Raw genomic sequence first — 12,380 nt, 5'->3', positions numbered from 1 at the left:
GTGCTGTTTTTCTAGAAAAAGAGGTGCTGGAACTCGCCATGAGCACCTCCCTCGTTCTTTTAGAATGGCAATGGCACCCAACAGAGATGCTGGAATTGAGTTCCTGTGAGTTCCCACTGGAAAAAACCCTGGGAATTTCTATATGTGGATACAGTCAAACCTTGGTTGTTGAACATAATCTGTTCCGGAAGCCCGTTCGGCTTCCGAAATGTTCAACAACTTAAACGTTGCTTCCGATTGGCTGCAGGAGCTTCCTGCATTCAAGTGGAAGCTGCGTCGGACGTTTGGCTTCTGAGAAACGTTTGAAAACCGGAGCATTTACTTCCGGGTTTTCAGTGTTCGGGATCTGGGTTTGTCTGCACCCACTTACAGCAGGGGCTGTGCAAACGTGCCATGACCTCTGCTTCGGTGGCTGATACTTCAGTGGATACACAACAGTTCTCTGTCAAGGCCATAATCATGGATGTAGCTGTGTACAGGCAGCTATGACTAAATAATTGGAAAGCAAAGGTAAAGGTCAAGAGTTTTCCAGTGACCCCTTAAATGAGGGCAAACATTTTGGGGATGGGCTTGATTATGTCTTGGTGTAAGCTAGTCACAAGAGGAAAGCATTGCTCCAGGGACCAAAGAGATGATTGGAGGGGGTTCCGGTTTCCGCCGGCAGGAATGGCGGACCTGTTTTCCATCCCTCTGACCTTCGTGAGGAACTTGGCGGTTGCTAGGGGAGTAAATGGCAACCCCCTACCCTCTCCGGGGGTTACGGAGAGGGGCCGCTGGCCCGCGATGCCCCCAGACCCACTCCGACTGTTTATGGAGTGGGGGGAGCTTGGGCTGAAAAGCACTTACGAGGGCCAGGACTCCCGGACGCTAATCTGCATGGCGGGGATTTCCATGGTTAAAGAAGATAATTAGGCTTAAATCTATGGACATACTTCAGAAGGAGGGGAAGAAGCGCTGTTTACTGCTGAGAAATTTATGCTGCTGAGGGAGAGGAGTCAAAGGCTGTATATCATCTGGAAGAAGGATTGATGGGGACGGAGCGATAAGGGAAGCGAGTCTTTTTTTATTTTTCTTCATATGAGTTACTTCGTACCTTCCCAGACGCGATGTTCTGGCTTGTTTGGAGTGAAAGAGAAGCAAAAGACTGTGTGAGTTGAACTTTATAAACTGTTGTTACTGAGCATATTTTTTAAAGATGTGGAGTTGCCGATGAGAAAAGCCCCCCCCCCCCTAGTCGGACGGAAGGAGTCCTGGACGCGTTCGGAGGATTTATGAGCTGTGACGCACTTTGAATTGGAGCAGCGACCTGAAGCTAAGTTCAGCTATAGGGCAAGGAGATCCATTAATTTACCAAGAGTTTATGGTTTGATGTTTGGGTCTTCTGCCTGGAAAAGCTGTAAATTTCATAAAGATCGTTAATCTTCATGGCTATGAGAGAAAACGAAAGTGATTTGAGCTTTTTAAGATGGCGCTGCTTCGACGCAACAGGGAGCTCCAGACTAAGAAGATTTATGGGGAGGCTGGACTGATTAACCCACACAGGAGAAAGAACATTTGTGAAACCTTGTTTGATATTTATCTCAGCAGCTGGGAAACAATCGGTTGAAAGTGGAAAACATCTATGTGACTGTAAGGGGAAGATCTGGATTATTATGAACTTGGAGGACGATTTGAACTTTAGAAAAAAGACGGCAGTGGACGGTTGCAAGGAATCCCCAATTTCTTGAAGCATGGGAACCCAAATAAAAAATTTTCTAGACGATTTGGCATAACATTCGGTTTGATTGATATATATATGTGTATAATTTGAAATAATGAATGTGATATAATTGGTTTTAATTGGAAAATTAATAAAAATATATTTTTTTTAAAAAAAGAGATGATTGGAGGGGAAGCAAGGGCACCCTTTCCTCCTTCTGTTAAGATTTGCTACGCTCCCAGGGATGGCAGAGGTTCTAGGCCCTCCTGGGGTGGACAGGGCTTTGCTGCATGACAACAGTGGTAGAGCTAGACTACCTTCTCCAAAGCTGGTCAGCCAGGCAGGCTGGCAGTGGGGCAGGGAGGGCAACAATAGTAACAGCAATGGGCATGACCAGACACCCATACCAGTGGTTGGTTTCCACCATGGAGCAATGGATTCTGAGCATCATCAGATGGATACTTCTCCACTCTGCTTCTCGCTCCAGGGCCTGCAAGTGTCAAAAACATCAATTGATGCTACAGGTCATCAAGCATCTTCAGGACATCAAGGCAACAGAAGTTGTGCCATATTCTCAGATTCTATTCACTATTCCCAATAGGGGAACCAGAGTACCATATTGAATTTGAAGTGGGTCATTTGATTGTTGATAAGAAAGTTCTGGATGGAGACTCTCCAGACATTACTGGAGAGCACTGAGTCTGGGGACTTCATTGACTGTACTTCCAGGACTTGGCAGAAGTCTAGCTATATATACAGATTCACCCACTGCATTGCCAAAAGGTGTGCTCTGCCTACTGGAGTAGATGCTACTAATACAGCGCTCTCATTTGGTTTAACCATTGCTCCAAGCGTGTTTACAAAGGTATAGGTGGCCGTGGTACTACATTTGAGAAGGTAGGGTGTCCACATGTTCCTTTACCTGGTTGGCATTCTTGTGTGCTCAGACTCTCTCCCACATGCCCACCATCAGATGTCACAACAACACAGGATTGCCAGCATGATTTCCAGATAAATATGGAAAGGAGTTAGCTAGTACCTTTACAGGAGATGACACATCTAGCAGCAGTGATCAGCACCCAGATGGCGTGGTGAGTCTGCCAAGGAAGCACATCTCCATACTGCATAACGTGGTAGGAGTAGTTCTTGTTTCACAAAGGCCAGACATCTTTCATCTAGCCCAGGGAGCAGTAATTGCTTCCATAGGGTCCATCCCATGGGTGCGGTTCCATTCAAGTCTGCTCCAGTGGGCCTTCCTCCCTTATCAATAAGAGATTTTACACCACACTATGCTAAAAGTGCAAATGAGCAAAAGGGTGAGGTATTCTCTACTCTGGTGGCTCTCTGCAGCTCTCTACAGGGAAGTCTCCTTCCAGGAGGTGCTGCAGATCGCTGTGGATGTGTGGCTCTCAGACTAAGGGGCACATATATATGGGCAATGAAAATCATTTGGGGGAAAATCCATTAAACTTTGGGCCCTGGAAGAGGCAGAAAGTCTGATAAACTATCTGGAGCTGCAAGCAGTAAGGTTGGTCCTTCTCCATTTCTTACCTCTGGTAATCCACAGGTGTCCATGTGCTCATGGGCAATATGACCACCAAGGCACCAGAGATAAATAGACACGGGTCCAGGTATCACTCTCTTCTCTGGTTTAGACAGAAGCATTTAGAATCCCTGCCAGCCCACCACATCTCCACTGCCTCCAATGTGCAAGCAGAATGGAGTCTACATCAACAGGTGTTTCTACAGATCAGACATGTTCTGAATGCCTGTGGTGAATCTGTTTGTAAGTCATCAGGAAGCTGAGCATGTTCTTTTCTCCCCTCAGGACCCAAGGGGGCTTGGGCATGGATGCCCTGATGTCAGAATTGCCGTATGGTTGTATGCCATTCTTTTCATGCCTCTGATCCAAAGGGTACTTGGGAGGAACAGGACAGCAGAGAGGGAGGTGATTGCTGTGGCCTCCTACTGGATTTAAAGGCCTGGTTCTTAGACCTAAGAACCAGGTCCATGGGGTCAGTCGTGGTCCATAGGGTCACAAAGAGTCAGACACGACTAAACGACTAAACAACAACAATCTTAGACCTAAGCACCATAATGTATATGGGAGAAGGAAAGGCTAAGGAGAAAACACCTACACCAGAGCTTTCCAAACATTTCATGTTGATGACAAACTCCCCCCCCCCAATTTTATAATTTTATTTTGACAAAGTAATAATAAGAAGAATAAATATGTGCACCCCACTGCCGAGACCATTCCATTGTAACTATCCAACCTCCCTAAATGTTAACACCTCTTGTGATGGTTTGATCCCTTTCCATTTTAACAGTACAGATTCTACAAACACCTTCCATATCTCCTCAAAATCATTTCTCCTGCATATCCCCCGTCTTACTTTAATGGCACATGTTAATATATCGTTAATATTTATACCCCATACCTCTCTATACCATTCTTCCATTTTATAGTCACCTTGCCCCTTCCACTTCCTAGCTATAATAACTTGTGCAGCTGTCAATAAAGTCGTGAGCAAGTCCTTCATAGCCTGTGAACCTTCCACCCCATCGTAAATTGGTGATAATGTTATCTCTGGACTTTCGGTCAGCTTTAACCCGGTGATTTTTGTTATCTCTTTAAACATCCTTTGCCCCAAAATTTGTAAATATTTACATCCCCACCATATAAGTCCTGGTTTCCTGGCATCCCCTCCAACATAACACCAAATAGTCCTTGTTTATTTGATTTCATCTGACTGGTCTTAAATACCATCTCCAAACTAAGTTATAATAATTTTCTTTTATCCTTATAGACAACATTTTCAAAGTGTGTTTCTTCAATATTTTCCCCCAGCTTTGACTAATTGCCCTGTTGTCTCCTTTTCCCACACCTTTTTTAATCTTGCTGATCCTCCATTTCTACTTATTTTTTAAAATAAATTTCACTGGTTTATAACTATATTTCTTCTTTATCTCCCCCTTTTATAATCTCCCCCCCCCAATTTTGTATATTCTTTGCAGTTCTTGTTTTCCCTTAACCACTTCCTTGTCCATTGCTCCAGTTGTATACAGTTAAACCAAGTTATTTTACTTTCTGTTAGAGCTTCTCTTAATTGTTCTTTCCTTCTCATTTTCTCCACCCATTCTTTTATTTTAAGTTTTCTCTTTCGCTTCTTTTTTAATTTCCTTTTTTGACATTTCCTGGGAAGTCTTCTATCATCACCACCAGAGTTAGTGGGGAATTTGCTGGTATCACTTTTCCTTTATATTTTACCTATATCCCAATGATTTTTCTTAATAAGGGATTTTCAATATTCTGCCACCATTGCCTATTTGGTTTGATAAAAAATATACTCGCTTCTCCCTCACTTTCTGTGTACCACTCTCTAACCATTCTAACTCTCCTTGTTCTGGTTACAGGTAGGTAGCCGTGTTGGTCTGGATCGAAGTAAAATAAAAAAATTTCCTTCAGTAGCACCTTAAAGACCAACTAAGTTTTTATTTTGGTATGAGCTTTCGTGTGCATGCACACTTCTTCAGAATCTGAAGAAGTGTGCATGCACACGAAAGCTCATACCAAAATAAAAACTTAGTTGGTCTTTAAGGTGCTACTGAAGGAAATTTTTTTATTCTCCTTGTTCTGTTATCCAATCTGTGATATATCTTAACTGATTTGCTATATAATATACAGTAACTTTATGTTGGAGAGACCCATTCAACCTGTTTTCTGGGCTTTATACCATCTTCTTTTATTCTTGTTTTCTTATCCTCATTGAAAAATTTATTAATTATACTTTGCCAACCCTTTATCTCTGTCTCCAATATCTTAATTGGCAACATTCTAAATAAATTAATTCTAGACAAAAATTTCCTTGTAATTATCACTACTCTTCCAAACCATGAAAGCTTAATTTTTTTATGAAATCATTTTTATTTGGTTTTACAATACAAAATTATATTTTTTTAAAAAAATCCAGATGCATATCCAGATAGAGATTTCTCCGAATCTCAGGACTTTCCCCCACCCATGGAGTCCCATTTTAAACATTAAAACTGCATCCTCTTCTGTATTCTATTCTATCAATCCATATTTTCCATGGTAATTATTACACTACAAGTGGAATCAAAATCCTGCCAGTGTTTCCATCTGCTTAAAATCCCCCCCCATTCTTTTGTACAGTGGAACCTCGGTTTATGAACACCTCGGTTTACGAACGCCGTGGACCTATCTGGAACGGATTAATTCACTTTCCATTACTTTCAGTGGGAAAGTTCGCTTCAGTTTATGAACGCTTCAGTTTATGAACAGACTTCGGGAACCAATTCCACCCATGCTTCGGGTTAAGTACGCTTCAGGTTGAGTACTCCGCGGACCCGTCTGGAACGGATTAATCCACTTTCCATTACTTTCAATGGGAAAGTTCGCTACAGTTTATGAATGCTTCAGTTTAAGTACTCTGCGGACCGTCTGGAACAGATTAACCCACTTTCCATTACTTTCAATGGGAAAGTTCGCTTCAGTTTATGAACGCTTCAGTTTATGAACAGACTTCCGGAACCAGTTGTGTTCATAAACCGAGGTACCACTGTAAAGTTTTTGTCCTCTTGGTTCCTGAGTTTTCCAGTCAGCTTTGCCATTTCGGCATAGTCCATCAGCTTGGTTTGCCATTCTTCTCTGGTAGGGACTTTGTCTTGTTTCCATCTCTGGGCTAGTAGCATCCACGCAGCTTCCTGCAGCCAATCAGAAGTCAGAATGGATTCTGTTCAACTTCTGAGGTACAACTGTAATTCTCTCTATCATCTTGTATATCATCTGTCATGGTTGTTCCCATTTCGCAGATGTAGAATGGAGTTCAAATCAGGATTTGTAAAGTTTTATTGTACATATTAAATGTAAACTATACTAATACATTGATAGCCACCTTCAAAGGTGTATTAATTTGTTCAGAGTAAACAGCATACACAAAGCTTGTACTTCACGCTGTTCTGACTGAAAACCCTACTTAAAATGCAATGCATGATTTCTGAAACATCTTATTTCTTGTTTCAATACATATTCTAAGGGTTGGTTGGTGCAAGGAAGCAGACTGTTTTTCTATCTATTCTGCATACCAGACCATGGAGTGTGTATCAATGCTTGGTTGTCACAATCTCTCTGCTTTCAAAAAGGGGGTGGGAAAGCAAGACATAAGAAGTGCATGTGTCTGCTTCTTGCCACATGTTACACAGTGTGTGATGTGGTGTGCGCATGCATGATTATATACAATATTTTAGGACATGGCTTTCCAAGTTGGCGACACATGCATAATTTTGTGACACAGTAATTCAGTTTTACTAGCAAACCGGAGGTTAAAGCTAACCCTTTCCAGCCCCAGGAAGCGTGTGGGGAGCATTCATGTGACACACCTACACACTGCACCTGACACACTAATGTGTCGCTACACACAGTTTAGAAAGCTCTGCTTTAGGATATCAGATGGAGGACAGTTCACCCAGTCTTCTAAAACTTTGTCAGCTTCTCTAAGTAGCTAGCTGTAATTTGCAGACAAACATTTTAACTATAGTAATGAGTTTGGTTATTTAACCTATTTTGTAGAATATCATGATGGATTTTTTTTAAAAAAAGAACTATTAAATAAGAACATGGGGTGGTATTCAACTAAGTTATAGTAAACACATTGACATTGATGGGCCTATGTAACTTCTCTTCATTAATTTAAACAAATCTATGAGTAAAAATGCAGTTGAATACATTCCATACATTCTATACTGCTATGTATCCATATATATGCCGTCCAGAGTGGCTGGGGCAACTCAGTCTGATGGGCGGGGTACAAATAATCAGTGTTAGAAACTGAGATAGGAAAGCTAAATGGCACTTTAAACCTAGGTTATGGGTACAACAATGGAATGTCTAGGCACACTTTTTATTACAAGAATACAAAGCTGAAAATGTATATAGCAGTGATCTATAATAGATATATATCTTTGTTTATCTATTTAGCTCCTTATTACATTCATATTTGCCTTTCATTTAAATAGCTCAGGTTGGAATACCTGCTACTCTGCCATTTCCCATGTTATTCTTGCAACACTGTGAAGTTTGTTAGTCTGAGAAAAAGTAACTGGCCCATATTCGCTCAGTGGAGCTTTATGGATGGATGGAGATTTGCATCCAACTCCCCCAGCCCTCATTGGCTGCCGCACCACAGTACTTTCCCAGTTTCTTGAGACCGTTCTTTCCCTTATTTGTTTTGCTGTGTTTTGAAATTAATATTTTGTGCAGTGAGGGTGTGCAGTCTGCTTGTTTTTACTACAGTGATGCATCGCTAGACTAAATTAATTAGTTCCGCGAGTCGTTTCGTATTGCGATAATTTCGTCTTGCGAAGCGCGGTTTCCCATAGGAATGGGGGGAAATTGCAAAAAAATCCGTCTTGCGAAGCACGGCCATAGAAAAATTAGTCTTGCGAGTCACTACAAAAAATTGTGAACCCCTTTCGTCTTGCGAGTTTTTCGTTGCGCGAGGCATTCGTCTTGCGAGGTACCACTGTATGTGGCAATCTTGTAAGAAATTTCTGTGTCTAAATTTTATCTGGATACCACGTTAAGCTACTTTCTGAGTATTAATACTTTGTGATGCGTTACAGGAAGAAACGTGGTAGCATTTGGGAAAGTGTGAGTCTGATTAGTTTATAAACCACTAAAAGTTAAGCTCTGTCACTAACAGTAATAGAGCTGCATGATTTGAAATTATCTGTAAGTTTTGTGTAGGAATTTGTCAGCAGAGATTACGTGTAACCCTTTGTATAAAGTTTTGTATGAATATGCTTTTAAAATTGCATTCTGAAGTTACATCATGACTGTTTGGATGTCCTCCTAATCTGGCATTGGATGGATTTGCCTTAAATTTGCAGCCATTTAGTAGAACCAATGGATCTTTATTCGGGGCTTGTTAGCATCAAATTATTGATTGCCTTTTCTTGGTTGGTTATGAATGAGGCATACTTGATTACTAGTTTTTCAATAAACAGCTCCACAGGCGAGAGTGATGGTTCTGCAAGGTACTCGACTTGCATTTATTCTGTCAAGAAATACTTCACTACTGTGGCAGCAACCATTACAGTTACCGTTTTGTCTGGTGTCTTCTATACATTTATAAGTCACAGAAGAATATATCACCAAGGACAAGTGCTCCACAATAAGGCGTATAGACAAACAGAGAAATATACAGTGGTACCTCACAAGACGAATGCCTCGCGCAACGAAAAACTCACAAGATGAAAGGGGTTCGCGATTTTTTTAGTGACTTGCAAGATGAATTTTTCTTTGGCCGTGTTTCGCAAGACGATTTTTTTTGCAATTCCCCCCCCCCAATTCCTATGGGAAACCGTGCTTCGCAAGACGAAATTATCGCAATACGAAACGACTCGCGGAACAAATTAATTTTGTCTTGCAAAGCACCACTGTACCAGTAGATGTAGTCTTTTTCTCTACAATCACTTGTATTTGATAGAAGTAACATCAATTCATAAGTTAACACCCAGCCGCTGTTCCGGTAAACTCTGTTTCTTCCCACAAAGGGGCTTTATCATTGAGCTGATAAGATAGAACAAGATGCTGTATATAGTCAACATCTGTTTCCGTTTGGAATGGTTACATTTCAGTGAGAATACATACATTATCTATTACCTGTACTGTACAATGAAGTCTTAAGTAGTAAGCAAGCAATAGCTTAGAAAACAGGACACATCTATATAGATAGGACAAAATGACAAAATTATTAATCTAATTGCAAAAGCATGTGGAACTGATACCAACCATCATCACTTATATGGAAAATCTGTAAAACATACCTGTCTCTGTACTAATATTTCCCAACGGAAGAACAGAAAGAGGCTCTCCAGCCTTCTATTTGTTAGTCTTGCTTGGGGAATGTTGGCAGGGCTCACGTTTACAGTTTTTGAGTCACTCAGAAAAGTAGATGGCAGCTCCTGCCTTTGATATGTGGTTCAATTTTTTAGTGACCTAAATTCATAATTCTATTGTGCAAGGATTCTTGGCTAGGTGGTGGAGTCCCTTTGCTGCTTTTAGTATTGGTTTTGGGGGTGCTAATGGAGGACCCTTCCCATATTTTCCAGTGTCTTTGGTTTCTTGTACAGTATCTCCCTTCCCTGGATTTTGGAGCTTAAGTGCCACTGCTCCTTTTATGTTTACTGTGCAATCCTATACACCTCTTTTTGGAAGTACCGTAATTTCTAATGAATTCAATGGGGCTTGCTCCCAGGTGTAGTGTGGCCTGGCTTCTGGGATGAATGAGTGCTCCACTCTTTGCTCTGCATTTATTTACATTGGTAACACAAACATTGTTGATGGAGCTTCTGCTAGGAAAAAACTGGGGAGAAAAACCCAGGATCAAAAACAGGTTGCTGTTTTTGAGTCTTAAAAGGGTAGTGAATTAAGTAAGCTCAGCTGCTTGTGTACAGGCATCAAGCCATCCATTGCAAGGCAGTAGTTATTGTAGAATTCCACTGTAGCTATGGCAACGTTCACTGTGCTACATTTGGAAATCCAAAATGCCACCCAGCAAGAAGAGATTAAGTTTTAGCTGGATTTTGGTGCAGTCAAAATTAGTGCAAGGCAACCTTCTAGATTTGCATAGTCTTTTTAATTTTTATATTTTGAGTCTGAGATGGCTATGTGCAGTCATGGGAAAAAGAAAGTATAGCCTTTTTGAATTCTGTGGTTTTACAGGACATAATAACAATCATTTGTTTATTAACAAGTCTTACAATACAACCTCCGATGAACAACAGCACAGGACATATTACACTGTGTCAAGATTTGTTTATCAAAAATAAAACCAAAATGGAGAAGCCATGTGTGAAAAACTAGGTACTGTATACCTTACAATTCAATAGAACCACCTTTAGCAGCAATAACTAGAAGTAATTGTTTTCTGTATAACTTTATTGGTCTCTCCCATTGTGGTGGAGGATTTTTGGCCCACTCTTCTTTACAGCATTGCTTCAGTTTGTTGAGGTTTGCTGGCATTTGTTTATGCACGGCTCTCTGGTCTGGGTTTTGAATGGGCCATTGCAACACCTTGATTATTTTCTTTTTCAGCCATTGTGTTGTAGATTTGCTGGTGTACTTGGCATCATTGTCCTGTTGCATGACCCAGTTTCAGCCAAGCTTCAGCTTTTGGGCAGATGGCCTCACTTTTGACTAGAATATTTCACTGTACAGAGGAGTTCATAGTTGTCTCAATGACTGCAAGGTTGCCAGGTCCTGTGGCTGCACAACAAGCCCAAATCATCAGCGCTTCGCCACCCTGCTTGACAGTTGGTACGAGGTGTTTGTGCTTGGATTTGGCCAAATGTGGTGTTGTGCATTTTGGCCAAACAACTCCACTTTGGTCTTGTCTGTCCAAAGGACATTATTCCAGAAGTCTTGTAGTTTCTTCAGATGCAACTTTGCAAACCTAAGTAGTGCTGACATGAAGAACTCCAGGCACGCTTGGAGGATGCCAACCATTTGGATCCCTTCCAATTCATGGGCCTCATCATGGGACTGAAACTGCCTGGTTGCGCTGGTTGAAGTTCTCCAGTGGACTAGGGACAAAGGTGAAATCTGTTTCCTAGTTCTGCTGGATCTCTCAGCCTTTGATACCATTGACCATGGAGCCATGGAGTCAATTCTGTGTCCAGGGCAGCTGTCTACCAGCTCCATCTGGTACACAGGCTTAGACCCTACCTGCCCATGGACTGTCTTGCCAGAGTGGTGCAAGCTCTGGTTATCTCTTGTTTGGACTACTGCAATGTGCTCTACGTGACCCGGAAACTATAATTAATCCAGAATGTGGCAGCTAGACTGGCGACTGGGAGCAGCTACCGAGACTACATAACACCGGTCCTGAAAGACCTACATTCAAAGTGTTGGTGCTGACCTTTAATGCCCTAAACGGTCTTGGCCCAGGATACCAAGGATACACTGAGGTCCAGCTCTGAGGGCCTTCTGGCAGTTCCCTCACTGCAAGAAGTGAGGTTACAGAAAACCAGGCAGAGGGACTTCTCGGTGGTGGCACCTGTCCTGTGGAATGCCCTTCCCATCAGATGACAAAGAAATAAATAACTATCAGGCTTTCAGAAGACATCTGAAGGCAGCCCTGTTTAGGGAAGTTTTTAATGTTTGAAATTTTATTGTGTTTTTAATATTCTGTTGGGAGAAGGGATAAGATAAAAGTTAACTGAAAAGAGAAGGGGAGGAGAAATTACAGGTTATGAGTAACAATAGTTTGAGAGGCACCAGGGTGGGATGGAGGAGGGTTGAAGGGGAAACATAAAATAGGCCCTCTGCTTAGAGTGTCTGGATCAGCAGATTCTCCCTTAATTGGGAGGCTGAGTCAGCATATGTGCACAATTAATATCTGAATTTAGCTAAAAACCTGTATTTCAACCAGTGCTGCTTTTAAAAACACTTGATAGGCGAACAGCTGAGACTTTCTGCTTGATGCATTTATTAAGAAACCGTTTCCCGTTGCCCTGAAAGATGAATGCACGGTGGGAATGAAATCACGGAAAAGGAGAAATGCTAGGAGACATGCAGAGTGGTATATTCTGTTGTGTCTTAAAATGTAAGATGATAACAAGCAGTAAAGTATGGGAGCATGAACACTATGTAAGA

At 41.6% G+C, this 12,380-nt stretch overlaps 1 protein-coding gene across 5 annotated transcripts in view; it reads left to right on the top strand.

The window, feature by feature from the left end:
- HDAC4 (histone deacetylase 4) overlaps positions 1–12,380 on the top strand; it is a 120,366-nt gene that overhangs the window by 8,369 nt on the left and 99,617 nt on the right. The window lies entirely within an intron of this gene.

The sequence above is a fragment of the Zootoca vivipara genome, chromosome 1 (genome assembly GCF_963506605.1).
Source record: "Zootoca vivipara chromosome 1, rZooViv1.1, whole genome shotgun sequence".
Classification (NCBI taxonomy): Eukaryota; Metazoa; Chordata; class Lepidosauria; order Squamata; family Lacertidae; genus Zootoca; species Zootoca vivipara.
The sequence above is the reverse complement of the archived record's forward strand: the minus strand, read 5'-3'. Positions and strand labels throughout refer to the sequence as shown.